Source organism: Gallus gallus, chromosome 2, assembly GCF_016699485.2.
Source record: "Gallus gallus isolate bGalGal1 chromosome 2, bGalGal1.mat.broiler.GRCg7b, whole genome shotgun sequence".
Classification (NCBI taxonomy): Eukaryota; Metazoa; Chordata; class Aves; order Galliformes; family Phasianidae; genus Gallus; species Gallus gallus.
The window spans coordinates 75,819,979-75,846,305 of record NC_052533.1 but is presented as its reverse complement, the minus strand read 5'-3'; the positions used below and the strand labels follow the sequence as shown (position 1 = coordinate 75,846,305).

Genomic DNA, 26,327 nt, shown 5'->3' with positions numbered 1-26,327 from the left:
TATGGATCTCTTGCCCCTGCTATTCTTTCTCTGTACAACACATAAAACACTCTCAGAAGGCAGCTTTCAACCAAGGGGACCTCGCTCCATTTGCAGAGGATGCTCCCAGGGACATCCTCAGCAGTGGGCTCTGGCTCAGGTGCTCCAGTACCAGACATATTTCCTCTCATTCTCCAGCTGTTTTCTAATACAAAAAGCAAGGCCAGCCTCTCAGGCAGCATGTTTCTGTGCTGCTGAGAGTCAGGCATGTGTGCAACAGCTCTGTTATATTGGGGAGTTGTTTTTTTTGTTTTCACACTGTGGTGTGGCTATAGCCTCCTCTTTCGTTTCTTCATCACGTAACAGGGCAAATCTACAGTCTTTCAAAAGGAGTTTGTGAGGAAGGGATGAGTGACATCTGCATTGCTCCTCTTTCCTGTGCCCTCACCTCTCACAGCAGCTGGCTCTCCCTTCTCTGTGTACGATGCTAATGTTGCAGGAAGATACTAGCAGCATTCACCACTGTACACTTAGAGGTATTACTTTCTATGTTCTTTAATCATGCTGGCTTCAGTTTTTATTAGCCTTGCTCAAAGCTATCTCCTTTAGCATCAGTAAAGCCAATATTTTATCAGCATCCCTGTTTTTGCTTGAGTGCATGTACAAACAAAACATATGAATATATATTAAAAGATATAAAGGAGATTACTATATGTGTACTGCAAGCCAAGGCAATGAGAAATTTGATTAAGGACTTCATGCTGTATTTTTTAGAAGTGAAATGTTAAACAAGGTTTCTGCGTTCACTATGTTGCTCATGCTCAGGAGCATATGTTAGTAGGAGAGTGTTACAGGATCTGTGATCTTCCCATTTAAATCTTAGAAAGACTTTAAGTGGGGGAGATGGGGGAAGGCATAAATACCTACTGTTACACTGTGCCTATTATCTAAGCCTGCAAAAGGCTAGATATTTTATTCAGTTTGTGTCATGCCTGCCTTTCTTTAGACTAAACTGTCAGGAATCTGTATGGCATCCTCAGTTGGATTATCATCAAGATGTTTAGATATAAAAGACTGACAATTAAACAGCAGAAAAAGTGCAAGTGTAGAGAGCTGAATGATAGAAGCTTTGAGACAACACACTGTAGTTTATAGTCTTCTCTGTCAATTGCATTATCCTTACGCAGAAATGGCTTGGTGTCAGCTCAGAAAGCATGCAAGGGGAAGAGAGGCATCCATCAGGAGACTGGGGTCTCCTTTGAAATGCACTGTGTTGTGCTTCTAGGCAAGGATCTTAAAAGGCCCCAGTTAGTTTGATATCTCAGTCCATTTGAAAGAAGTACTTCCTTTTTCTACAAGGTTCCTTCCTTTTGTTTTTTGGTTTTGGGTTTGGTTTTGTGTGTGTGTGTGTGTGTGGTTTCTTCTTTTGTTTTTTTTCTTTCATGATTTGGTTTTGCTTGACTTTCTTTTGTTTACATTATACTTTTGGGTCTTCAATGTCAAAAGAGCGCAGCCATCTGATAACACAGTCCTTTTCAACACTTCTGGATGCAACATATACGCTGGGACAAACTTAGAAATCAGAATGCCTGATTATAGAAGTGGCTGTGTTTGTTTTGTAAAGCAGCTGCGCAGGCTTCAGTGGTGAATCCCAAGCATCCTCTGCAATTCCAGAAACCCTTTAAACAAAGTTCTGCACGAAGAACACAGCAGTATGAAATCGCAAGGACAAATCTTCACTGCCTTCTATTTTCTACAGATATTTGCACCTATATAAAAATGAAAAAAGGAAGCTTACCTCATGAGGTATAAGATGGAAGAGAACTGAAATGGAAAACGAAATAAATCATTCTGTTTTGACTTGTGAGTAATAACTGCTGAAGCCAACCTTTCCACACAAAATGCTCCATGGGTTTATGTGGCCAGGATGTTTTGCCACCAAAATCTAGGTGGAGTCAATTGAAATCTGTCCTGTGGGTTTTGTGGTAAGTTAATATGTTTTCTAAATTTAATTTACTCCTGGGCAGAAGTCTTGAATTCCTGAAGATAGCAACTCCTGAATTTTTTTTCCTTTTCCTTTTTTTTTTTTTTTTTTCTTTTTTACTTTTTTTCAAACAGACCTACATGGAAAGGTTTCTTACAGCTTTCACTTCTTCCTACCACAGGCTAGTCAATGAACCTAAGTTTACTCACTTCGTCATTTTGTGAGTGGCGTTCATCTATCTGTATGTCTGAAAGCATGAACGACTGCTAAAGCGAGGATAGAAATCCTGTAAATGTGTATAGGAAGGAGAAGCAACCTTGGACATCTTTTAATGTAAATAAAAACTGAGTGCTATATTCTTTGTGACAGCCCTTTGAAGAAAAATGATGATTGGTGAACAGTTAATTGGGTATCATGAACTTTATTCTACTGCATGTGCTGCTGAAAAAACTCATCAGCACACAAACAATTCAAAGAATTGTACCAAAAAGTGACAACAGGAAAAGCAGAACTATGGTTTGTCTGGCAGTGCACTTCCTGATGACTAAGCATTCACAGCACATGAGCGGAAAAATCTGACAATACGCTTGAAGACCAGAGGACATAGTCCAAAAAAAATCTCCTGCAACAAGGAAAAGGTCAGTGAGACTAAGATTTCATTCAGCTTATGAAAGCATCTTCAGTTTTTCATAAGCACGAGGACAGGCATGACTTTAAATGCCAGACTTGAAACTCTGATACAGGAAATTTGGCTAAGAATGAATGAAAACTTACTGTTCTATACCCCAGAGACGTAAAGCCTGAATAGCTTTAAAAGATATCTGATGCAGAGAAGAGAGTATTCACTTCTTCTAAGTGAAGGTGATACAAAGATCTAAGGAGTCACATGGGCTCCATAGAAAGAAATTTCTTCTCTCTGGTTAAACAAGTTTAGTGTTATATTTTATCTATGCTCAGGCACTGTAACGTGCTAACAGCCAAGGGTGAAAAAGACAAAAGGATTACATTAATTATAAAAATTTCATATATAAGCAAAAAATTCATAGAAAATTATCTTGTAGATACTAACAAAAGTTTAAAAGTCCTTATCTGGTAGTCAAACCAAACAGTGGAGATTAAACCACCGCTCTGAAGTTTTGTTTAACTAAGGCTGAAACTTATTTGAACAGTTTGAGCCACTGCTGAACTTCAAGTCAATCTGAAATGGAAAAGAGGCTTGTTTGCCTCCTTCCCTGGCAAACACTCATACTTCTACAGACCTTTCTGTTCGAGGTTAACCTCTCAACCCTCCCTCAATTTTTTGCTGAAGAGCAGTGAGGATAGGAGCAATTCTCTAGAAAGCTACAAAGTCTTTTGAGGATGATGAGAAGAGAATAATGCACACATACCATTTAACTCTAAGATACTGGATGCCAGACCTCACTTATTCATAAATACTGCAGTATTTTCTTTTAACCTACTTGTGCACTTAGGGACCACACCTGCAATGACAGGGAGTACCCTACACATTATATCCCTCACCTTGAGAAAGGAACAAAAAGCACTCAGATTAAAAAAAAAAACAAAACTGGGACACTATAGCTTTCAAAGGTAACTCCATGTGCTTTTTCAAACATGCTTATCTGTCACTTATCTGCTATCCTATTCTACAGTGAATTGTAACAGATAACCTGGCACATTCTTAATGCAGCAATGCACAATTGAGCTCATTTTATTTCCTCACTACTGCATGGTTAAAATAAGGCACAAATTGTTGCTGTGCTTGAAGTGTAACACACTGCAATGAAGCAGATATATAGTCCTTCAACGCAAAGTAGCTCTTATGCATTAACTGAATTACAGGGCATTTTGTGTCCAATGAAGAAGAGCAGGTATTTGCCTACGATACCACCATTATAATTCACCCATCACTGTGCAGCTCTGGTAAGAGCAAAACTGGAGGCCGAGAAGGGGAAAATTAGTTTATTTTATTTATTTATAAGCTCAGCTATGCATGCAGGAAATGGCTTTGCCAAGTTTTCTTTCACTTTCTCTTTCAGATCTAGTAGCAGCTTCCTACCAGTATTCTCTAAAAACAACCCAAACCTGAGGCAAAGGAAAGAAACTACATAGCAGGCCTCCAGGCCTATTTCTTTAGAAGCACTGAAGGAGTAAGAAAACAGATCTACAGCCACTATGAAAATATCTGTCCGTCAGCATAGAAAAATTAAAGTTGGTATCGTTTTAACCCTCTGAAGTGATTTTTATCACTCCTTGAAACTGTACTACTGCCAACTTTGAAAAACTGAACTGCTGGTAAAATCAGAAAACTCAAGAAGAAAATATCGAATATAACAAAATTTGATTGCGGTGAATGCCTGAGCAATTTTTACATTGCTGACGTTGTTTTCCATAAAGCATATGTACAACTTATCTCTAGACCGATTTAATCAAACTACTTCATCATATTACTTCCTCAAAAGGCTGAATTCTAGTGCAAGAGTAACTTCATTCCACCCTGCTGTGCAAAGACTTATCACTTCTGCATTTGTATTTAAGTGAATTGTTTTTTTTTCTTTTTGTCCTAAGCCGAGTTCTCTCTTTCAGTCTGCACATCAAATGGAAAAGAAAGCACGTGCTCTGATGATGTTAAAGAGCTGATTTCATCAACTGGACATGAGGTCTGGAAAGGCACTTTCCTTCTGCTTCAAATGCCGCCTTACATTGGTTCGCAGCCACTTAATCGATTTCAAAGGTATTTAGTAGTGTTTAGGAAATCTGATTTAGTGTGTTTTAAGCTGACTCTTTTCATGTGCTTCTCAGTAATGTGCTCAACCGGGATTTCCTAGGAAGAAATTAATTAATCTTTTTTCTTTCTTTCTTTCTTTTTTTTCCTGGTTATAGCTTAGATGCTCATTAGAGTCAGTTCATTAATAAATCACTTGTCAGTATCATTACCTTCTGCCAGTGGTTCATTAGGTGATTTGCCTTACCAGAAAAGACAAACCAAAGGATACAATTTCTTGACGTTAATTCCTTCCAGTGAAACAGGCAAAATACAGAGGTTGAAGGGAAGCAGCTTTGAGAAGTGGCAGCCATCCAAGTGGCTACCAGTGCTTTGAGATTTCTTTAAAACTACTGCCTTGGTTAAAGGCAATGCCCGAGCAATCCCTCCAAAGCCATTGTACGCGCTCTATTAGGTATTGTGTATCAGATGTCTGCCTCATGGATATAAATTTTCCTCCTGAAAGGAATAAATCTCCCACAAGTAAAGGCAAGAGGAGATATGGTTTCTAAATGAATGATTCATTGTTGGAGGGCGCCGCTGTGATTTGCTGGAGTTGCTATGATACCTCAGCAGCAATGCCAACTTGTAATAGTCCTCAACGCCTTCTGGAAGCTCAACAAGCCGAAAAGGCACTGCTGAGGGCAATTATTTATTTTTAAACAGGACAAGTCTATTTACAGTGAAACTCCTTTCCATCTCTTACCTTTCTCCATCTGATAGCCTGAAATTGTAGCCTTGTTTTCCCCCATGGGCTCTGAAGGACTGAAGGGTATAAACAGGAAGGCAGCATATGCTGAGAAAGATGGCAGGATGCCCCAAAACAGTAATTGAAAAAACCCTCCTCATTATGCCTGCCAAAACTTGGGTTTAGGCCTTTTTTCTGATAAAAAAGAAAAATATTGTCAACAACTTTCCACTGCAGTGAAAGCACATGTGGCTTTGCTGATTCATGTTTACCCAGAAAAAGAATGAGGGCGTATGGTGCACATTCTTTGTGAAAAAGCACAGCAAAGTTCTAAGAGAATAAAGCTGAAATTTCTTTGGGGAATTCTTACTTTTAATAGTGTAGCTATAGTAAAATCTGTCTTCTAGTAGCATAAAAATTGCGTCTTGCACAAACTGTCACCTAAATAGGGCTGGCACTAATTAAACACTGAAGCACCATACTAACAAAAAGAGGCAGTAGAGGTGGGAATGAAAGAGAGAAAGAATTTAACTGCCAGCATACAAATTTGTGACACACTGAACTGCAAGGAGAAATTGAACTTAAATGCTAATGTTGTTGAAAGAAACTTCGCTTCTATTCTAAGTCTGTGACTATCCTAAGAAGAGGAAGACAAATGTCACAACCCTGACGTTCTAAGAAAAATGTCACAGATTTCAGACTTTCAGAGAAGGTGAAATATTAAAATTAATTTAGTAAATAAGTAATGCCAGAGAATCGTTTCATAAGAACAAAAAGATAACAGCCTCTAGCTAAAGATTACCTAGGTACACATTTCCCGTGTTGCAAAACCAATTAGATTTTCTACACAGAGCTGTAGTGCATGCTGCCACCCTCTTTCTTTTGAAGTTCTCGTTAGTACTTTTAAATCCAGAAGACAGATAGTACTCTGAAAGCGGGAAGTCAGAGGAGACTGCTATTTAATGTTTTTTGCTCTTGCCAAGTCACAAAGTGCGAATAAAGAAAGTGGGATGGAAACTGAAGAAGGAAAATCACTTGCGGAGAGTTTAGATAACAGGGGAATGGATACCCAGTCTCTGCTACTGAAAGAAAGAGAAGTGATTTTTAGATAGTCTTTGGGTTGTTTTTTTGTTTGTTTGCTTGTTTTTGTTTGTTGTTTTAGTTGAAAGAGTTGACGTTGTCTTAAAAAATAAAATAAAATAAGGAAAAGACAGATTCCTTTCTGAATTGGCGACTTATCTGGCATGGGAATCATCTTTGTGTGATTCTTCAAAAAGCTAAAGTAGCTTCTGGTTTGAATCCATGTTTAGTTAAGTAGTGTGCTTTTGAATACGTTGTGCTTCTTGACTGACAGCTCAGTCACATTTCACTTTTAGTACCTCCAGAGAATTGATCAGGACTGATGAGATACCAACAGGTTTTGTAAAGTGTGGTTTTGTAAAGGTAGAGCTTCATTTTAGTAACTTTTTTGCTTAAATAATTTTTTTTTAAGTTGCCAATAAGTCTTTGTATCACAACTAAAAAGCCTGCCTATATTAGAGTAGTGGGCTCAGAAGTACATTCATTAGTTTATTCATAAAAATGACTTAGTGAGAACTAATTCTCAGTGCCTGACTCTCTTCTAGCTGTTCTGCATCTATATGGATTGCAATTAAGAGAATTTTTGTGTGCTGACCAGTACTGGCTTCTTATGCAGAAATTTCTATAAAGTTTATACTATTATTACTAAAATCCATGCAGTATTCTTGACTTTAATTCCATTGGCCATTCCTGAACCTTAGCACTATTGTATTTCATTCAGTTAGAGACTTTGCTCCCTTTATTGCTGCTTCCCATCAATAAATGACTGTTCAGAAATATCTCATTAAAGTGATACAAAATGATCCAACTAAAAGGTAGAGCTGGCATTACCTGAAACAAATGGGCTTCAAAAGATATAGCTTAAATCTAAATATATTGAAACTGTTGATGAGTTGGTTTTTCATTTCAGAGTTTGGTTCTAAAGCTGAATAAGCAGATGTTTCACCCTCAAACTACTGGGTACGTATGTTTTTCAGTTCTGTTCCTTCCTCTTGGTATTCTGGCAGTAGCACCCCAGAAAAACAGGGATGTTAAAAAAGCAAATAATACTTACAAGGACTTAAATGGCATGAATTGATGAGAGTCTTCCCAGATGGTCTTTGCCATTTGCTTTCCTTATGAGGTTGAAAAAAAAGAAGAAGAAATGCTACACACAATAACAGAGATGAAGCTAGATATACCCTGGTGGCAGTTCTCAGATTTGGATTGCAATCACGGAGACTGTATTGCATAACAGGAGGCTATAACTTTAAAGAGGGGTCATTCCTCAGAAGTCACTCCTTGAAGTGCCTGTGAAAGGGTACAGGAAGACAGCTCTCAAGCAAGGCTACGCTGTTGCTACACCTCTTCCAGTACAGCTGGGGGAAAACTGCATGAATAATTTGACTAGGTGATCTGATAGACCAAAGTGGGAGAAAAAGTGATGCTTCCTTCCTTTGCTGCCAGTATTCAGAAAGTGTACCTTGCATTTTTCTCCTTTGTTGGTAATTCTTTCTGCTCTCCTCTGACACCGGATTAATTATGAGTTTGGCACAATGTCTGCAAAACAGAGTGCAGTGACACTGCAAAGTAAAAAGTAAAAGGAGAAAAAATTGATCTGCCTGCACCAGCAGCTGAAATACAAATTACAATGGAAAAAAACAACAGCACCTTCAATGTAAGCTGCTCAGACTGTAGAGTTTATATCTAAAGGAAGCTCAGTCTACGAATAGCTACTGCTGGGATTTATTACATTATACCTAGCTTAACAAGAGCATTCTCTGACAATAGCAGAGATAAGAATCAATTTTTTACTTGGGATGCCAAAGGAGAGACAATAAATGACAACAACCATGATACAGCTGTCCTAACAGAAGGAGCTGTTGCAGCATCAGCCATCCCTGAGCTGTGGCTGACACAAGCTAAAAGCTTTAACATGATGTGTCTCTGAGTTCCTCATCCAAATACCAAGAATTACAACTACATTCATATAAACTGAACCAGGAGTCATGTGGGAAAGAAGAGCTCTGCCTCCAAGGGCCGTCCTCCACCTGAAAGAGGACAGCTGATTCTCTTAAATCTAATTTAAATACTGTTTTAAAATGTAAAGGACTTAGTAATTTTTTCACTGCTGAGAGAAACAAAGTTCCAAATACAGTCCCAAAGTTAATATAGGCATAGAACACAGAGTAGGGCACAAAAACCCATTCAGTTGGCAGTGAGATGAAGCAGAGAGTGTGTTAAAAAGAAAGATGAGCAAGTGATAGCATCTTGCCAAAGAGTGAGCTGTTTAACTGAGAGAAATACAGCCTGGAAATTTTAAGGTGATCTGAAGTGAAGAAACTGGGTCTTTGGTCTTGCCCAGTTAGAAGCTTGCACACTGTCAGGAGGAATAAAGCACCTTAATTTGGAAGGACAACTGAGTGTAATTTACAAAAGTAAGGTCTGCACAAGCATCTCCATAACACAAGGTTAACAAAATTGAAGTACACAACATTTAGATCTGAATTTTAATATATATATATATATATTTACAGAATAAAAGTAAACTGATGCTTAGCAATATCACTAAAGCCACAGTTCACAACAATATTATGATTTGGTGTGCTTTTGAGAAGAGTTGTATGCTCCAAGTATACATTTACATTTATGGGGTGTAATCTGTCATATTCAGTTAAGGTATTTAAAAGACAACATGCATATGGAATGCTGGTTTGCTTAAAAACACCAGAAACTAAAACTATGACAAGCTCAGCTCATTTGGCATTTGCAGGGTTAAATTTTTTTATTAAAATCTCATTGACATGTTACTCCATCTGTAAACCTTCAGCTGTTCTCAGATGCTTGCTTCTGAGGTGACCAACCAAATAATTTCTATGACATTCATATAGGAATTAACAAACTGACATCAAGCAAATCGCACTAATTGATCTCCTTTTTTTTAATGTACACTCAAGCTGACATTCCAAGCAGTGTTTTTCCCCAGTGCAATTAGGAGAGAGAGGATTTTTTTCCAAAACCTCTCCAGACAATTAGGCACCCAGCTGCTCCAGAGTCTCAGCAGCCAGAAGTGGCCTAAATCCCTCAGCTGATGCAGGGCTGAGTATTCATTACCTTCCCAAGTTCTGCATTATCACCCCTCAATTAAATTGAGAAATTTCAGATTGAAATAAATGTAGTATGTCATGTTGAATACATTTTTTTGGCAAATTGCAGTACCATGTATGAACAACCGTTGTTCTTCACTTCAGAATGCACATCAAGAAGATCAGTGTTCATTGAGAAGCTCCAGGGAGGTTCCTACCAGTGCAGTGATGTCTCTGGCTGCACCATGGGACAGCAGGCCTTGCTCAGAGGGCCTCCGCCATGTTCCTCCCACCAGCACTTCTTTCCTGACAACCCAAGGTCCATTTAATCAACAAAAACACTTCTTTTCCTTAAACTGGTATCAGGCCATGTTCTCTACTGCTAAGTAAACTTGTTTGTTTTCTTTTGCTTCTGTAGTTACTCACACCTGAAAATACGATTACAATAAACCTAAGTTCAGGTGGAAAATAAAGAGAGGCCCGCTCAGCATTCCCATTCTGTCAGGGCACACAGCAACAACAGCACCAAGTGGGAGTGGGACTCCGGCCCTCAGTACCTCTCTGTCTGGTGTAAGAGAAGGCCAAGTGACAAATGCAGCCAATAGAGAGGAGAGAAGGAAGAGGTCTGAGAGGAAAAACCACCATGTGTATATAGTACTTGGTTTTGGTCCAAATGGAGCCATGTGTATGGACGTAAAACAAGAAGACTGGAAAAACATGTCGCAGAATTATGCTGTGAAGAATCTGTACAGAATCAATCCTAATTCACTCCTTAAGCACAGTAACTCCAAGAGGACCAAGTTTGGCTTGAGATACTTACAGAAACATATTCATATGTGAATGAAGAAATGTAAAATACTCTCAAAGGTGTCCTAACAGGCACTCTTTACTCTAAATTTGCTAACCAGTTTCTAAATTGAGTAAATATACAGTTAACCAATGAATATGGTTGCATGTTCCTACAATGTTTCATTAAAACTTCTATCTTTTTAAACTATTTTCATTTGACATGGAAGAATATTTCAGGTCCTCCCTGACTTGTTCTTATGCAGCTTTAATAATTTAAATGCCAATGTAAAAATCCAGGAATGGAAACAGCATGTTCCAGGAATGTTGTGGTAAATGAGTAATTGTGATCTGCTTGTAATTGCTGATTATCCCAATGAGTTCTACCCAGACTAGTGAAGTGAAAGGCTTTCATGGAAGAAAAGAAACTTAATGAAATTCAAATGAACAGTGGCCTGCAATTTTCAAAAGGATTTTCCATCTCTTTAGCAATTGTATGGGAGCTGCTCTGAAAGTAATGCCTCTGATTATATTATGTTGGCCCATGACATCAGACACGGATGTTGGTGGTATGGTAATAGAGCTCGAACCTTCCCACCTATATCCTGTTACATCTTGTTGCCATGTGACAGGTGGCAGCAGAGGGGCAGTCTCACAAAATGACTTCTGACATGGAAGTGAGCACGAAGCAAACATGTGTCACTGAATTCCTCCATGTGGAAATAATGGCATTCGTTGACATTCATCAACACTCGCTGAATGTCTACTGTTGAGTCTACAGAGACCAAAGAGTGGATGTGAGCACAGTGAGGCAGTGGGTGGTGCATTTCAGCTATGTGAAAGACAGGCCATGCTCCAGACAGCCATGCAGATTTTTATTGAGAGCGGTATGCAGGCTCTTGTTCATCACTGGCAAAAAATGCATAGCTAATGGTGGTGACTATGTTGAAAAATAGCGTTTTGTAGCTGAAAATACACTCCATCGAATAGTATTATAGTGCTCTTTGTATCTTTGTAGTTTCAATGGAAATAAATAAGAGGCATTAATTTTGGAGCAATTTATGTATAAGTAATTGCACACACAACAGAAGACCTTGCTTCTAGAGCAGGGAATGGGCAAGAGCCATGTATTGCTCTATATGTAAATAAAGGATTCTGTTACCAGGCTCTTACATTACAATGTCAACACAAATACTGTAGCTAGGGAAAGGAGAAAAGCAAGCAGGACTGTACAGGAAAACAGCTGGATAGAATGCAAGGTAGTGATGTATCCTGGGCAGTTTTTGTATATGCCAAAAAAGATACGAATGGCACATGGGACATGATGCAAAATAATATGTTAATTTTGATGTGTTTTTCCTACTGATTGTCTCACTCCATCCCTTTTCTCCCTTGATAACCATTTCAAGAAAGAATTCATGTCTTAGAGGAGGTAATAAATACAGAATTGGTGTAGATTTGAATGAGCAGATGCTGCGTTTATTGCATAGCAGGCTGAGATCAGATGCTGTCATTAAAAATCACCAATAAGAATGCCTGTGCATTCTGAGGTATAATTACACAAGAAAATGTTAAAAGAGGAGACAAAGATAACAGATGGTTAAACAGAAGATGAACTAATAAAACTGGAGAAGAAAACTAACAAAGGAAAATAGTGGTGACCTGTAATGCAGATTAAAGGAAAACTAAAAGATAAGAAATGCAAAAAGGAAAGAGGAAAGCAAAGGCCATTTGACTTTTCCAGGGTCTAGTCACAGAAGATGGTGAAATTAATTTCACTGAAATGAAATGGATGTCTGTCGTGAATTCCAGACATGATTCATGAACTAAAGACATTAGATAGGTTAGCTATTGCAGATGAGTAGGTCAGAGCACTGGCAAGCCAGCAGTTTGTAAAATAGTCCTTTACTCAAGGAAATTAGGAAAGTAGGTGAGAGGTAGATGAAGGTGCTGAAGGAAGGCAAACAGAAGCACAGATGAGTAGGAAGTATTGAAGGAAAAGCCATGTAGAAAAATATAAAATCACCTTAGTAAAACTCACTACAGATCATGTTGGACAAAACATGCATTTTAGCAGCCCCAGATGTGACACAGGCACACTCACACTCAAATGTGAATCCATAAACCATACCTGGTGCCTTTTTCTACTCTACCTCTGAGTCACATTCAACTACACTTGACTGGCACTGAATGTCTTCAGCTTGACCATAAAATAATATCTTGAGGCATGCATAAAGCTGCTTGGAAGTCAGTTGAGCACTACAGACATCTGCTTGTATGTATCAAAATGGAGAGGACCACATGTGCAGAGAACTCTCGTTCTTACTGTGAAATTATGAACCTTGTTTTCCTCTTTTCCTCCTCACAAAAAAAAATGAGAATACTATTGGAGCAAGAGTGAAGCTATTCACGTATTCTTCCTGAAGGGAAAAGGTTAGCTTTAAAACATGCATGCTTAGGAACAACGAAGTCTATATATCTAAGTCACTTCACTGTCACTCAGAATCAGTTTGGCAATCATACAAGCAAAAGACCTTTGCCTTCCCCTTGCTCTGTTACTCAACGTATTTACCTAATCCACCATTGAAATCACTGTAAAGATACAACATATTTGGCAGGAAGCCACTTTTATCCTAGTGCACTCTTTCAAGTGTGCTAGTTGCAAAACCATCTCTACATATATTTTTCCTAAAATATCAATAATCACAATTTCGTTTCCTCTAAAAATTAAGAGCTTCTCTCTGAATACTGTTATACTGCTACTATTGCAAGTGTTTTTCTTCACTTGAATGTATACAACCAAAGTTACCGAACCTATTGGTGGCTTTTAGGCAGTATTTAAAGCATTTCACTAGCAAGAATGATTTCATAATCTTGGAGCTTGAACTTTTGAGTTTATACTGAATGACTGAGTTTTAAGGGCCCTAAGATAGTAAATGTAGAACCTTCCCTTTCAAACTCCAATTCAGCTGCCATTTGTCCAAAGAAACAAAGACAGTGGAATGAAAATTAAGGTAAGATGGAAGAAATAGTGTGGATAATGTCTCCGTTTCCTTAAACAAAATTTCACAAGAGGCACGAGACGAGAACATCTTTAAGTGATGCCACCGCCACATAAGCCATGTTAATCATTGGTTCAATAAGTGTTGAGGATTATTTGTTATCTGAACACGTCAGCTTACACATTAACAAATACTAAGCTAAAATCTGTCTCTGAAGTATCGGCAATCACTGATAACATCAATATGTGAAAAAAAGAATAAATATAAAAACAGGCCTTCACATTTGGATCCACTTGTCACTCCGGAGGTCCCTTGTGTCCAGTGTGTCAACTTTCATGTATTAATTTTAATTATTACATGATGACACAGAACATTTCCAGAGTTTTATGTTTGCCAGAAAACTGCTTGGATGGGGACAAGGGATATTTCCCCTTGGTCTAGGATACCTCCAGAACTGTATCTTTCTCACTCTCCATGATAACCCCAAGACATATTTCTTTCATGTAAATTCAGTCTGTTAATATACAATAAAGTAGAACTTCACGGACCAAGTTTCCAGTCAGAGCTATTCCTCATCCCATCCAACCCTGCAAGCCTACTTTTACAGACTCACATGAGCAAAACTATTCACCTTTGTTGAGCTACTTGGCTTTCCATTTTCTTTGTATTTGTTCCTGGTTTGTAAACACAGAGCAGATAATGCTTGAGATACAGCACAGAGATTTTGCAAGTTTCAGTTATGATTGCACAAGAAATAGACAGAATTAGGTAAAAGAAAAATTGCTGTTTGCATTTTCCAGATTTGGAAATTTTCCTTTTCATCACTGTTTGCTAGGGAATTTGGAGCCTTTGGAGAATTTAGGAACATTCACTGACATAGCTTTGCCTCCTGAATCTCCTCTCTGAAAACAGCTAGCAAGATAAGTTCTCTCTGATAACCGTGGGCCATCAAAGTTTAGTCACCTGCCATGGACACCCTTGCAACATCACTGCTTGGAACTTCATCTAAATGTGGACTGTAGGTGTAGTTAAGATAGCAGAAGGAGGGATGAGACCTACAAATAAAATGGAGCTTTCTGTACGATAAAGGCCTTTACATACAGTTCATAACCTCCAAAATGGAGCTCACAATTTGCATCTGCCCTGAACAGCCAGAATTGAGAAGTCCTTTCTCCAGTCTGCAGCAGTCAGCATTCAGGCTCATAAAGAGGAAGGACCAGAGGAACAGAAGCAGAAATAGTGTTTTATCTCACATATTACTTGGTGAGCTTTCTCTTTAGCCCGGAAGAGTCCCTCAACTGCAACATGAACGCACCTTCTGAGGGTCATCAGGGCATCACTCAGCCCATGGCTCTGAGCCGTGGCACAGTAGGTCACTGCCTCTGCCCACTACAGGTCAGGACACAGCCTCTGCTCTTTAACCAGAGTATCCACAGTAGAGTATCTTGTTTCCAAGTGGCACATTTTCTTAATTCATTTTGCTTCTTTGTTTCAAAAGCAATGACTTGAATTCTGGCTAAGGACAGTAGTTCTCAGTGTATCAGTGAACAGCAGGAGGCTGGCTGTCACAAATCATAAAGAGAAACATAAGGGGAAAAAAGAGAGAATGACATTCTTAGCTCACAATGCATGTTTAAAATATCTTATTTACATTCTGACTTTTAAAGATCCCTTCTGTTGTCAGACACATTCTCATTCTGCTAGCAAGAATCTGCGTTCTGCCAGAAACATAAAATGGCCTAGAGTTCAAAGTTGGAAAAATCATTACACATATTTCATTTTGCTACATAGACACAATTGGCTACATTTGCTTCTACATAACAGTCTGCAACTCATCTTTAGCATTTACATACAAATTGCCATTGATTTTTAAATACTCATTGAATGGGAAGGAAGAAATTGAGCACAGTGGCAAATGACTGGCACAGTACAATTCCAGGTACTAGACAGAGCAGATGAAGTGATTGTCTCCCTCTGCTCTGCCCTTGTGAGGCCCCACCTGCAGTACTGAGTCCAGGCCTGGGGCTTGCAGTGCAAGACATACATGGAACTGTTGAAGTGGGTCCAGAGGACCCACATGAAGATGATCAGAGGGCTGGAGCACCTCTACTCTGAAGAGAGACTGAGGGAGCTGGGCTTGTTATGCCCAGGAAAGAGAAGGCTCCAGGAAGACCTCACTGAAGCCTTCCAGTACTTAAAGAGAGCTTATAAACAGGAGGGAGACTGACTTTTTACATGATCTGATAGTGATAGGACAAGGGGGAATGGCTTTCAAGTAAAAGAGGGGAAATTCAGTTTAGATATTAGGAAGAAATTTTTTTTTTACTTAGAAGGTGGTGAGGCCCTGGCATAAGCTGCCAAGGGAAGCTGTGGGTGCCCCATACCTGGAGGCACTCAAGTCCAGGTTGGATGGGGCCCTGGGCAGCCTGACCCGATGGGTGGCAGCCCTACCCATGGCACGGGGTTGGAGCTCAATGGTCATTAAGGTCCCTTCCTATTCAAGCCATTCTATGATTACATGATTCTAAGCAGTGACAGTAAGTTACTAACATAAGATAAATCTGAAAATGGAGTTCTGTATTGTGGCAAACTTTCAGCAGCTAATTACAAGTATCATTCTATCTGTTTAACGTACTCTGGTCTCTCAACTTTTAATTCCTCAGCTGATGATTTATCAAATGAATCAATTATTTAAGCATGAATTAGCTTTAATGTTAATAGGCTTACTTCTACCAGAAAGCAGCTGGAGGGGACTGTGCCTCCTCTGTTTGTCCTTGCTCCCCAGTTCACAGATGAACTACATTTTGAACTACATCAAACACATATGATGAAGTTGATATGAACAGGTTTGAGACCAAGGTGAGAGCAAGTGAGTCAACAAAGTGAACATCCTAGTGCTTTCAAGCTGTGGAAGGGAAGGAGAGAAAATCAGATGTTATTGAATAAGAAGTCCTCAGATCTGGCAGGGCAGAGATGTTTCTTATGGAAAAGGGAATTGCCTTAGGACTGTGAGGTAGCCTGAGACATGTATTTTATTCACATTTTGTTTTCAATGGTACTGACCACACAGCTGCGAATTACTGGAGAGCTAACATCTACACTGAGACTACAGCAACACCCTAACTCACTGAGAAGAGCGCTACCCAACTAAAGGAAGCAGTGAATAAGTGGCAGTTCAGTGGAATGCTAAGTCAGCTTGATATTTAGAGAATTCATTACATATGTTTCCAAAAGAAGCATGACTCAGATACATGTGATCAAGAGCATTTGCATAGAAATTGGAGGCAGGTGTTTGCTAGCAGGCAAAGCACAAACTGTCAAAGCAATGAACTGAGTTGAAAAGGTGGCTCTTTGGGTTACTGCAGAATATAAATCTTTTTTACTATGACTGTAACAGTAAGTAAGGGATTAAAGTTTTAAAGCTCCAGTGCCTATCTATCTTAAAGAAACCCAGTACCTATCTATCATTAAAAAAAGAAAGAAAGAAAAAAAAAGCAATTTACATGTTCTGTGGTATTTCTTAAATAGAAGATGATAGTAGATTTTCAGATACTAAGAAACAACAGCCTATATGATCTAGAATGAAACATGGCATTAACATACAGAATGCTGTTACTGAACTATAGCAATCTGTATTTAAATACAAAAACTGCACTGTTCTCAAAGTCTACATTCTCCAGATACAAGATACAGCAGGTCAACCAAGACATCATAATGAAATAATCCTCTCCTACGCATAAGAACACTTAATAATTTTTACATTAAGCTTTGCTTTGGTATCTATAAATCTGCATGCTCACCACTTAACAGATACTGTAACTCCATGGAAAAAGCTGAAATAGAGACTTATTAAATGTGGTGAATTGAGTAAATCACTTCAATTGTACAGTAGAGGCATTTTTCCTTCTTTGAATAGGACTATATATTTGTTCAGGGCTATATCTTCTCATCATCAGCAACTTTTTCCGATAATCTTTTTTTTTTCTGAAACACAGTACTGCAACTGATACTGTTTGTTCTCTACAGCTTTTGCATAGCCTTTCTGATTTGGAGATGTCTAAGGTTTGTTCACAACATGCTACTAAATCTGGCTGGACTAATCCTGTTTTCTGTCCCTGATATTAGTTTTATAATTACAACTGAGCCAGTTCCACCAGTAGGCAAAACCAACTTCTTTGGAAGGATATCTGGCAGCCAGCACATCTTGGAGACCCAGTGACAGCAGATGCGTTTGTTTCCCAAGAGCTGTGCGTCTTATCATAGTGATAATGATTTCTCCACAGAGGTAAACTTCTATTATGAAGATCAGTCTATTAGAGCAGTAAAAACACTTCCTTTGCCTTGTCTTGTTACTTTCATTAAAATCTGTGCGATTTTGTTATTGTTTTCTATGACTGACATCCCACAGTCCCATTAGGATGATCTGGTAACAGTTAATTAGTAAAGATGCCTTTTCACACATTGCTGCTGCCTTTTTTTTTCTGGTGAGTGCTGGCTTCTTTCCTTTTCATTACTGAGTTCTTGGTCTGTGGCAAAAAAGGACCTGGTAACAGTGTTAGTACAAGACAAAGGTATTTTTAAGGCAGTAATACAAAGACAGGTATTTCAAATACCAGCGTCTCTATTCTTTTATCTCCCTTTTTTTTCTGAAACACTATTAATATGCAATAAGCACTTGGTAACAATTTCAACTCTACACTATTGGAAGTAAGTGAAGTTGAACCGTGTTATATGAAGAATTACAACTCCCTGGCTCTTACTAGAGCACTGGCTCTTACAATAGCACAAGCTTCCGCAAGAAGATGTAGAACTGTCAGAGCCAATGGCTTTGATTATACAAATGAAAACGTAAGGGGAACAGATGGCCTAATTCCCTGTAGGTGAAAAATGGTGGACCTTCATCCTAAATCCACAGTGGTCTGACTGGCTAACAGACTGCTGTTTGAAGACTTGCATTTGTTCCTCTTGCCTGATCTTTTCTTTTTTCTTGTCTGAGTGAAGAAAGATTTGCTTATTGGCATATCCCGAGCTCTTGAGTTTTATTCTGCTTTTTACATAATAAGTTCTTTGTCCTGAAAGCAAAGAAATGTGATGACTATAGCTTTTGTTCCAAGATCTGGGCTGAGTTTTGGGTCATTAAGGCTCTTTCCAATTGTAAGATGTCACTCCCTCAGGCTTTCTATGTAATGGGTGATAAAGGAGTTGGAAAGCAAATTTATTGCCTCTCTTTCTTAAAGGCCTTCTTTTTCATCCTTGACAGCGGTAACGAGACCTTTACAGCTGATGCTATTGGGTTTCTCCTGTGTGTCTTATTCTTCGGTGTCATTAACAAGATAAGTTATCCTTTCTAAAATCTCCTCCTCCTGTTCACTTTCAAGGTCATGTTTTTGCATGGCTTCAATGCTAATGTGCAAGAAGTTCCCACCAAGCGCATGGAAACTCTACGGATTGTTCTGGATTAGGACTGCATTTATTTATCATGGATCTTGAGGTATTTTTTTCTGGGGGTATCAGACATTACAGATTGCCACAATTTTCCAGTGAGCCTGTAAGAACTGGAGCTGCTTTTATGTCATGTGATATTTCTCTTCATCCTTTCTCCTATACCTTTGCTTCTCTGCAGTCTGGAAGCTCATCATAGTGCACAATATTCACGTTCCTACAGCAGATTATTCCTGATGATTTCATAGTTTCAGTGGCTGAAACCTCTTTGCACCAGCGGCATCAATTTCTATTTGCAGACAGTCTTTATTCTGCTTAGTTAACAATGATACAGCATATTTCTAACTCCCTATCAACAGTGAATTAAAAAGATCACAATCTTTAAAGACTGAAAAAAAAAACCAAAAACATTTTCTCCAAATTCTAAGGAGTCTTCTATCTACCTATGGCTTTTGGGGGCACAGTGCCCCTCTCAGTGAGGGGCACATATTCAGGAAAATACCCAACCTGCACCATTTTTCCCATGCATGCACTCTAGCAATGAAGAATGATCATTAGAAATGAAAAGAGCACAGCCACACTGTAGAAAGACTTAAACTTTACCGAGTCTAGGATGTAAACAGTACAGTAAACAGACCTGCCACTCTATTTGTGGAAGAATGAACTCTGCTCTGATTAACAAAAATGTAAAGGTCAATAGCCTTCATGTCTCATGTGGACACAAGCTGAATGTAGCTGGATCAGGTATTGTCCCCGGTGGGACGGAATATGCACAACTGAGTGCACTGTAAGGATTACAGCCTCATTCTGAGACATCCAGAGCTGGGGATAGTTGGAGACAAAGGCTACTACTTTGTAAAGACCTTATAAGTGCCAACACTAATTAATCCCAGTGTATTTTGGGGACGGGAATCCTCTCTTCGTTGTACACATCCAGTCCCCCTGCACATAGGCCAGGGCCTACTGCCAGTCCTGCAATACAAACGTTTCTTCACAATCAGAAAAGCATGGGACTTGAAAAAAGTGCTTGAGAACAAGAGTGGCAGAAGGATTCACATCTCTACTTGTACCATGGAAGGCAGACTCAGACAAAACTGTTGCCTTGCCCTCTCCCTGGCTGTTCCTCTTTGGCAGTGTTGGACATGGAGCAGGGGCAGAGTGGTCAGAAGGCTGAAGCAGATACTATGTTCCTGATGCTCTGTCTGCTTGCTTCTCTTCACTGTAAGCAGAGTGCTCAGTCAGCACTCTGACAATCAGAAATACGTGATACAGATAAAAACAATACAGAAACACCCTAACCAAATACAATTTCCTTTTCCCTCAATCTTGATTCAGCCAGATGAGAGTGCTAAGCTTCTGAGACACAGAAGTAATCATCATCATTTGCTCTTCTTACAGGATACCCTGTTCCACTCACATCATAAAATCATTTTAAGAGCTCATTTTTAATTAACTAGAGCGACATAACTAGAGCTTCTTGGTCAATGCGTTTATGCAGACACCAGCATATTTAATACCCTTGTTTCTAAAATGTCACATTTCTCAAGCTACTGCATCATATAGAGCTTGTGATAGATATTTTTCTTGTAATATGTCATTAGTGTAATTGTGGTTGCTTTGCTTTCAGAAGGACTAAAGCAGCATAATTCAAATGGATGGAAATAAACAGACTGTGATTTTCAAAGTGCCCTAAGGGAGTTAAGCAATTCTTTCTTAGTGTAGACTCCATGCTTTCCCCTTCAGTGTTCCTTAGGCACTTCTGAATATTACTAAGAATATGCTATAGCAGCAATGTTTAAAAGGATTTTCAAGCCAGAATGCTTGTCTGCTATTTGGAATGCTGGGAGAACACGTAAGCAAAGAGAAAATGGGAAGGTATTTCATGTTTTGAGATTATTCTAAATCAGGCTCAATGGCAATGACAAAGCAAACACTGAAGCTCGGCTTTGATTTACCATTAGCATGCAAAATAGAAGAAATGAACAGATAAGCTACCCTGTGAGCAGTGATAAAAGGGCATTGCTAAACCCTTGCAAATTTTGTTTAACATGTTATCTTTGAAAATCCTTCTTTATGAACTTGAATCTCTGTTGTCTTCTCTCATTATATTTTTCCTCATGTGATTGAGCAGCCTCCATCCTCAAGCTCATCTCTCTCCTGTCACCCCCCACCCCCACACTCATTCTGCTGGAGCACAAAATGAACAGAGCTTCATTTGTTCACCCGTGCCAGCACCAGCAGTAATGTCAGTGCAGCAGAAGCAGCAGCCCTGCCTCCACAGCTCTGGGTGAGGGGACATCTCATGTTTCCGGGAACCATGCATCCTAATTAACTGCTGTTCCTCCAGAACAGCTAGTGGTTTTGTGTGGATCTCTTGTAAGCAATTATTTCTTCTTAAAAAAAAAAAAAAAAAAGAGGCATTAAAAAACAGTATTTTAGAACTGCTGCATATTCAGCTAGATTTTAAAAATATGCTATAAAAAAAAAAGCCTTCAAAATTAGGGCTTAAACTGAACTGGCAGGTTCTCTTAGGTAATGACTACAACAGCATAAGCTAAAGTCAGAGCATCTGATTTCTTGAAACTCCACTAAAGGATTCTCTTCTTTTAAATATATATAGATCATATACCGGAGATAGATATATATAAAATGATAGTTGTCTGTACCAAGTTCTTCTTTCTCTCTTCCAAGAGTGTAGGCTTCAGTTCTTTGCTGTGCTCCTGGGACACGTGCAACAGAATGGCTTTCATTAACTCAAACTTAAAACCATGTGGTTCAGTTTGCCTGTCCCTGATCGGTCCAGAGCCCTCATTCTTTTGGTAGCCTGAAGCCTTCCTCATTTCCAGCATTAAAGTACTCCCTGTCTGTTTACACTCAAATGCTGCCACTCAGCTTGCTCTTGTCTGTGGTTAGGCAAACACCTACCTTATCTACCCCCAAAGAACAACCTTATTCATGCTCTGATCATCTTTTCTGGGATACAGAAATCAAGTTCTTTCAGCTTCTCCTTCCTAGATAAGATAATAAGAAACGGAGAAACTAATTGTTGGAGGGTTTTGTTTTGCTGTTGTTTTTTTTCCCCCCCTGATCTTCTGAACAAGCTTCAAGATTCAATTGAACTGCTTTAAGTATGTCTAGCCAGAACTGTGCAAAGTATCCCAGATGAAATCTCAGTTGACTCATATATTAATATTTATTTTTTTTTATCTCTGCTGGGAGGCCATCAGATAAATCCTCCAAGCTTTCCAATTTTCTCCCCTTTATGTCATCCCTGTGTATTTCATATGCTTCTTTCTTCTTCCAGAGAACAGAAGCCCTCTGCTGTGATATTTCAGTTTGCAGTGCCTCGGTAGAGAAACAACCATTCATTTTCATTAGGAGATGAACCTACATCGGTAAACATAGAAATCTACAATCTGAACTCTTGGGAGTGCTAGACAAGCCAAAAAATCTATCCCCTGAAGCTGTTATTTCAGTAACTTTTTTATTCAGAGTATTTACTTCTTGTTGAATGTTTTCGTTCTTTTCTGCACGCTAGTTGGCTTGTTGCTTCTTTACTGTCCTCAGCAGTTCTGCTATACTTTTTCTTCACTACAGAACTAGAAATGTCATCAGCTTCTGTGAAGTGGGGAGATTTTCACAGTCTTAAGATCAATCTTGGCTCAGGACAAGTTTAATTTAGAACAGGTAATGGGTCTGACTCACACAATGCTGATCGTGTCATTCATCTCCGATTTGGAACAAGCTTACTAATTTACTTATGACCTGAAAACGTCTGAAATCAAATTATATATAGCATTTTAAAAATATTTATATTGTTAAGGATGGTTATAAACATCACCAAAGTCCCTCAAGATGAAATTCTGTTGCACAAGTTCACAATGGATACATCTTTTTCTGAAACCTACCCTGAACACCTACTTCACAACATCTGGAATGCCTCACACAATACATTCATGACATTTACAAATGACAGAGTTTGACATGCTTCTCCCAGGCTTCCAAAAAGAATTGCTTTTAAGAGAATACACCAAAGAGCAGAATGGTTCTGTGATCCAGAAGGGGCTTTGGTGAGATTAGATTCCCTCAGCACTTCAACATCTTTATCTCTGACCTTGCAGGTAAGAAAACATCATTGGTCAGCTACAGCAGGATGAGCAGTCATGTAAGGAATGCAGGCAATGATATTCTCGTCTGTGATCCAGAAATTGGCTTTAAGACTTAGTGAGAGAATAATCACTCTGACCTTTGTATGCAACATCTTAAAAAAACAGTGAGGAAAGCCGGCACTCACCATGTGCCATCAGATGCTAGTGTGAAGGGAGAAAAATTTTACTGTTACCCCTACACAGCATTGTGCTGAGCAGGAATCTAAAACAAGCAAGTGGGGTGAGGACAAGAGGGAGCCACAGGTCACTGGCAGCGGCAGAGCAGCCACATCCATATCTTGCCAGCAGCACTGCAACATGCCAGCTAGGAGAGAGAAAGACTCTGAACAACACTGACCCAAAGCTGACTTGGGCACAGTGGAATGGGAAGGAGGAAGAAAGTTAGCCAGACAGCAGGTTTCCTGGCACCACAACTGTATGTTTGCAGGAGCAAGAAGAGGCAAGTATAGACTGCTACAAAGTCCCGTAACTTCGCAAAGCACACATTCTTAACTTGAAGCCTTACTGCCTCATATGAGATAAATATCAGTGCATGTGCTTAGCTTGGGCCTAAAATCAAAGCATACAAGTATCAAGAAGATGTCAAGTTAAGCATTCCTCTTGTGGAGCTGGGCCTCTCATTTACAGGGGGCTTAGCAATGGGAACCTTGCTGTCATTACCACGGTGGCGGTTTGCCTGCAAACGCTAAGGGAACATACTCTGAGGGATGCCCTTGGTAAAGACACAGGAAAGGAAGATTAGATTTATGAGATGACAGCAGGTTAGCAGGTCCCTAAACATTACAGACAGTTCTGGAGACTAGGGTGTGAGTCAATGACGCTATGGAAAGGAGTGACAGCTGAGGAGCTCAGGAGCTGTCCAGAGTTGGAGTCAGTGCGGCGCAGGACCTGCTGGCGGGCTCAGCGGGAGACGATGTGACACACAGTCACTTTTACATAAATATGTGTAAGCAAATAAAGAGGCCAAAATGTGTAGTAAAGGCTTAAACTGATGATGGTAGGTCCTCTTGGGTTCAACTTGGCAGGCTGCAGATGGCTACTTGTGCTTCATTGGTGCAACACCATGCAGTGGAAGAGAAAAAAAGGACTGAGTGATATGCAGGGCTCCTTATTTTTATATCCTGTTTCTCAATGAGATGTTTTCTTGCTTTCACACAGGAATCATGAAGCAAAGGGACAGACACAGTAGACTTGAGTCTTACAGAATCTTATCTAGCCAAAACAGAAGGACGTGTAGAGGTATTTGATACTAAATGTCATGAGACAGAGGCACTACTCCTTACGGAGAGCAAATGAGAGATGATAAAGCTTGGAGCTGTCTTTGAAAGTAACTCCTAGAAGGTGCACTAATAACCTCTTGCAAAATGGCTACTAATCTTTCTTTCTTTGTAATCATTCCAAGCTGTTTGCATATCACTCCCCCCTACCCTGTGTCAACAGCAAAGTGTTTAGAGTCCCTAATGCTATAAGCCTGTTAAGACTAAAAAAAACCTTAAAACACTCTTTATTCTTCCAGCTGTAGACATGCATGGGCAATTTACTTATTTCTCTACATTCTTATGAGCCATACAGCTCATACTCAAGAGTTCTCAAGAGGTAAGGCAAACTCTTCTAGATATCACTATTGATATATAACGGTTTCTTTTGGGGTGCAACTACTATAATTATCTGCACTTGAAGAAAGGTCAGGGATAGTAGTGAGTCATGATTTTCTTTCCATGTATTTCTACGGTTCGGGGCAGATTATCCTTTATCACCAGTTGAACTTGTATTGCTTAACATTCTTCTCTATAGTGGTCATAGAGAAGCCAACTGCCTTCTTGTTAAGCTAAGTTTATACTGGCTTTGTCTACTTTAAACTTACAGTGGAATGAAGGAGGAAAAAATGTCTGTTATTCAGCAAGATATCAGTCATGAAAGTATGGCCCCACAGCCACATGGTATGGAGTTATCTTAGTTTTTCTTTTGAGGTGAAAAGCTCTCGTGACTTGAGACAGGCATTTGTTACACACTTCTGGGATGTGCTGGTACTGCTAAAGCAAAAGTTGCCAGGCTTTTTCCTTTCCTGTAGATTCCGCCTTAACCTAGACCTCTCTTTAACCACTTGCCACATTTCCACGTTTAAATCAGTGGATATATTCAATACAGAAGAACCCATGTTTGCAGATTACTGCAAGCCTGAGTGAACCAATGGAGCTCAAGTCACAAATGTGCAGCTTAACATACATTCTCCTCACTAAGTCCTGAGGAAAGGATTGTGCCTTTCCTAGCTATGATGTCTTTGGTGATGCAACTGCTCATAAGGAGGCTGGAGATTGCAGGTGACAAAAAAGGGACACTATGAATTGGAGAAGCTAGCCTACAGCTGCACTGGTCGTTTCTGGACAGTGATTCAAAGCTCACCAATAGGTCAACTCTAGTATAAGAAAGTGTCAAGCAGACTATCTGCTGTGTTTTCTCATACATTTATTGAAGAGAGAAATGTTGGCCACTGAAAAGTATCAGAAGAAAAAACAAAACAAAACAAAACAACCAAACACTGCTTATATCAAATCCAGAAGGCATTGCTGAAGAAAGCTCTTCCAAAGATGATTAGAATGCTGGAGCGTGTCCTAACCAGTAGACCGTTGACTGTATCTCAGAAAGCTCACACAAGAAAAAGCCAATGAATGCTGAAAGGTCGTCATGCTTTCATGCTTTGAAATAAAAAGCTCTGAAGCAAAATGACTGCCCACAAGTATGTAAAGAACAGCAGTGACGTGATCAGGAGTGCTTCAAGGTTGTATTTCAAGAAGATGAGGTTCACGTAGAAAATCAATTATTCAAAAATAAAGCTACATTTGCACATGCAACCACCACAGTAGCATATAACCAGAGATGTCTCAAACTACAGGAGGCAACCATGAACACATGAAAATACCTAGGTAGTTCCACATGCAGCTTTTGTCCTTTCTGTAATCACCTGGCCTCACATGCAAGGTAGTGAGTAATCAGCGGAGTACTTAGCACCACTCAGTGAACCATTTAGCTGTAAAAGCATTCTCTTCTCATGCTCACAAATAAGACTCTATGTACATGTTTATACGCATTTATCTTTTGTATTAGGGAAGCAATTGAGAAATATATTTACCTGGAGCAAACAGAAAGGTTTTTGTGGATCTTAAAAATGTTTTATGGTTTGAACTTCCTTTCTCTTCTAAAGAAAATGCTTCAGGCTGTGAAACTGTCATGACTCAACATAAACATAGGAAAGCTGATCATGCTGCCATAGCAGATTTGTGGCTACATGTTATCAGTCATTCTGTACTATTGAAGAGCAGAGTAAGATGGCCAGAAATACTTCTGTGACTGTAAAAACTGAGGTTATT

At 39.3% G+C, this 26,327-nt stretch overlaps 1 protein-coding gene and 1 long non-coding RNA gene across 3 annotated transcripts in view; one reads left to right on the top strand and one right to left on the bottom strand.

Annotated features, from left to right (window-relative positions):
- The window catches only part of ANKH (ANKH inorganic pyrophosphate transport regulator), a 100,325-nt gene that overhangs the window by 64,131 nt on the left and 9,867 nt on the right, over window positions 1-26,327 (bottom strand). The window lies entirely within an intron of this gene.
- Window positions 4,469-10,504, top strand: LOC112531787. The gene is made up of 3 exons (XR_005857468.1): window positions 4,469-4,697; window positions 7,406-7,455; window positions 9,726-10,504. It is a non-coding gene; the product is annotated as an uncharacterized LOC112531787 (long non-coding RNA).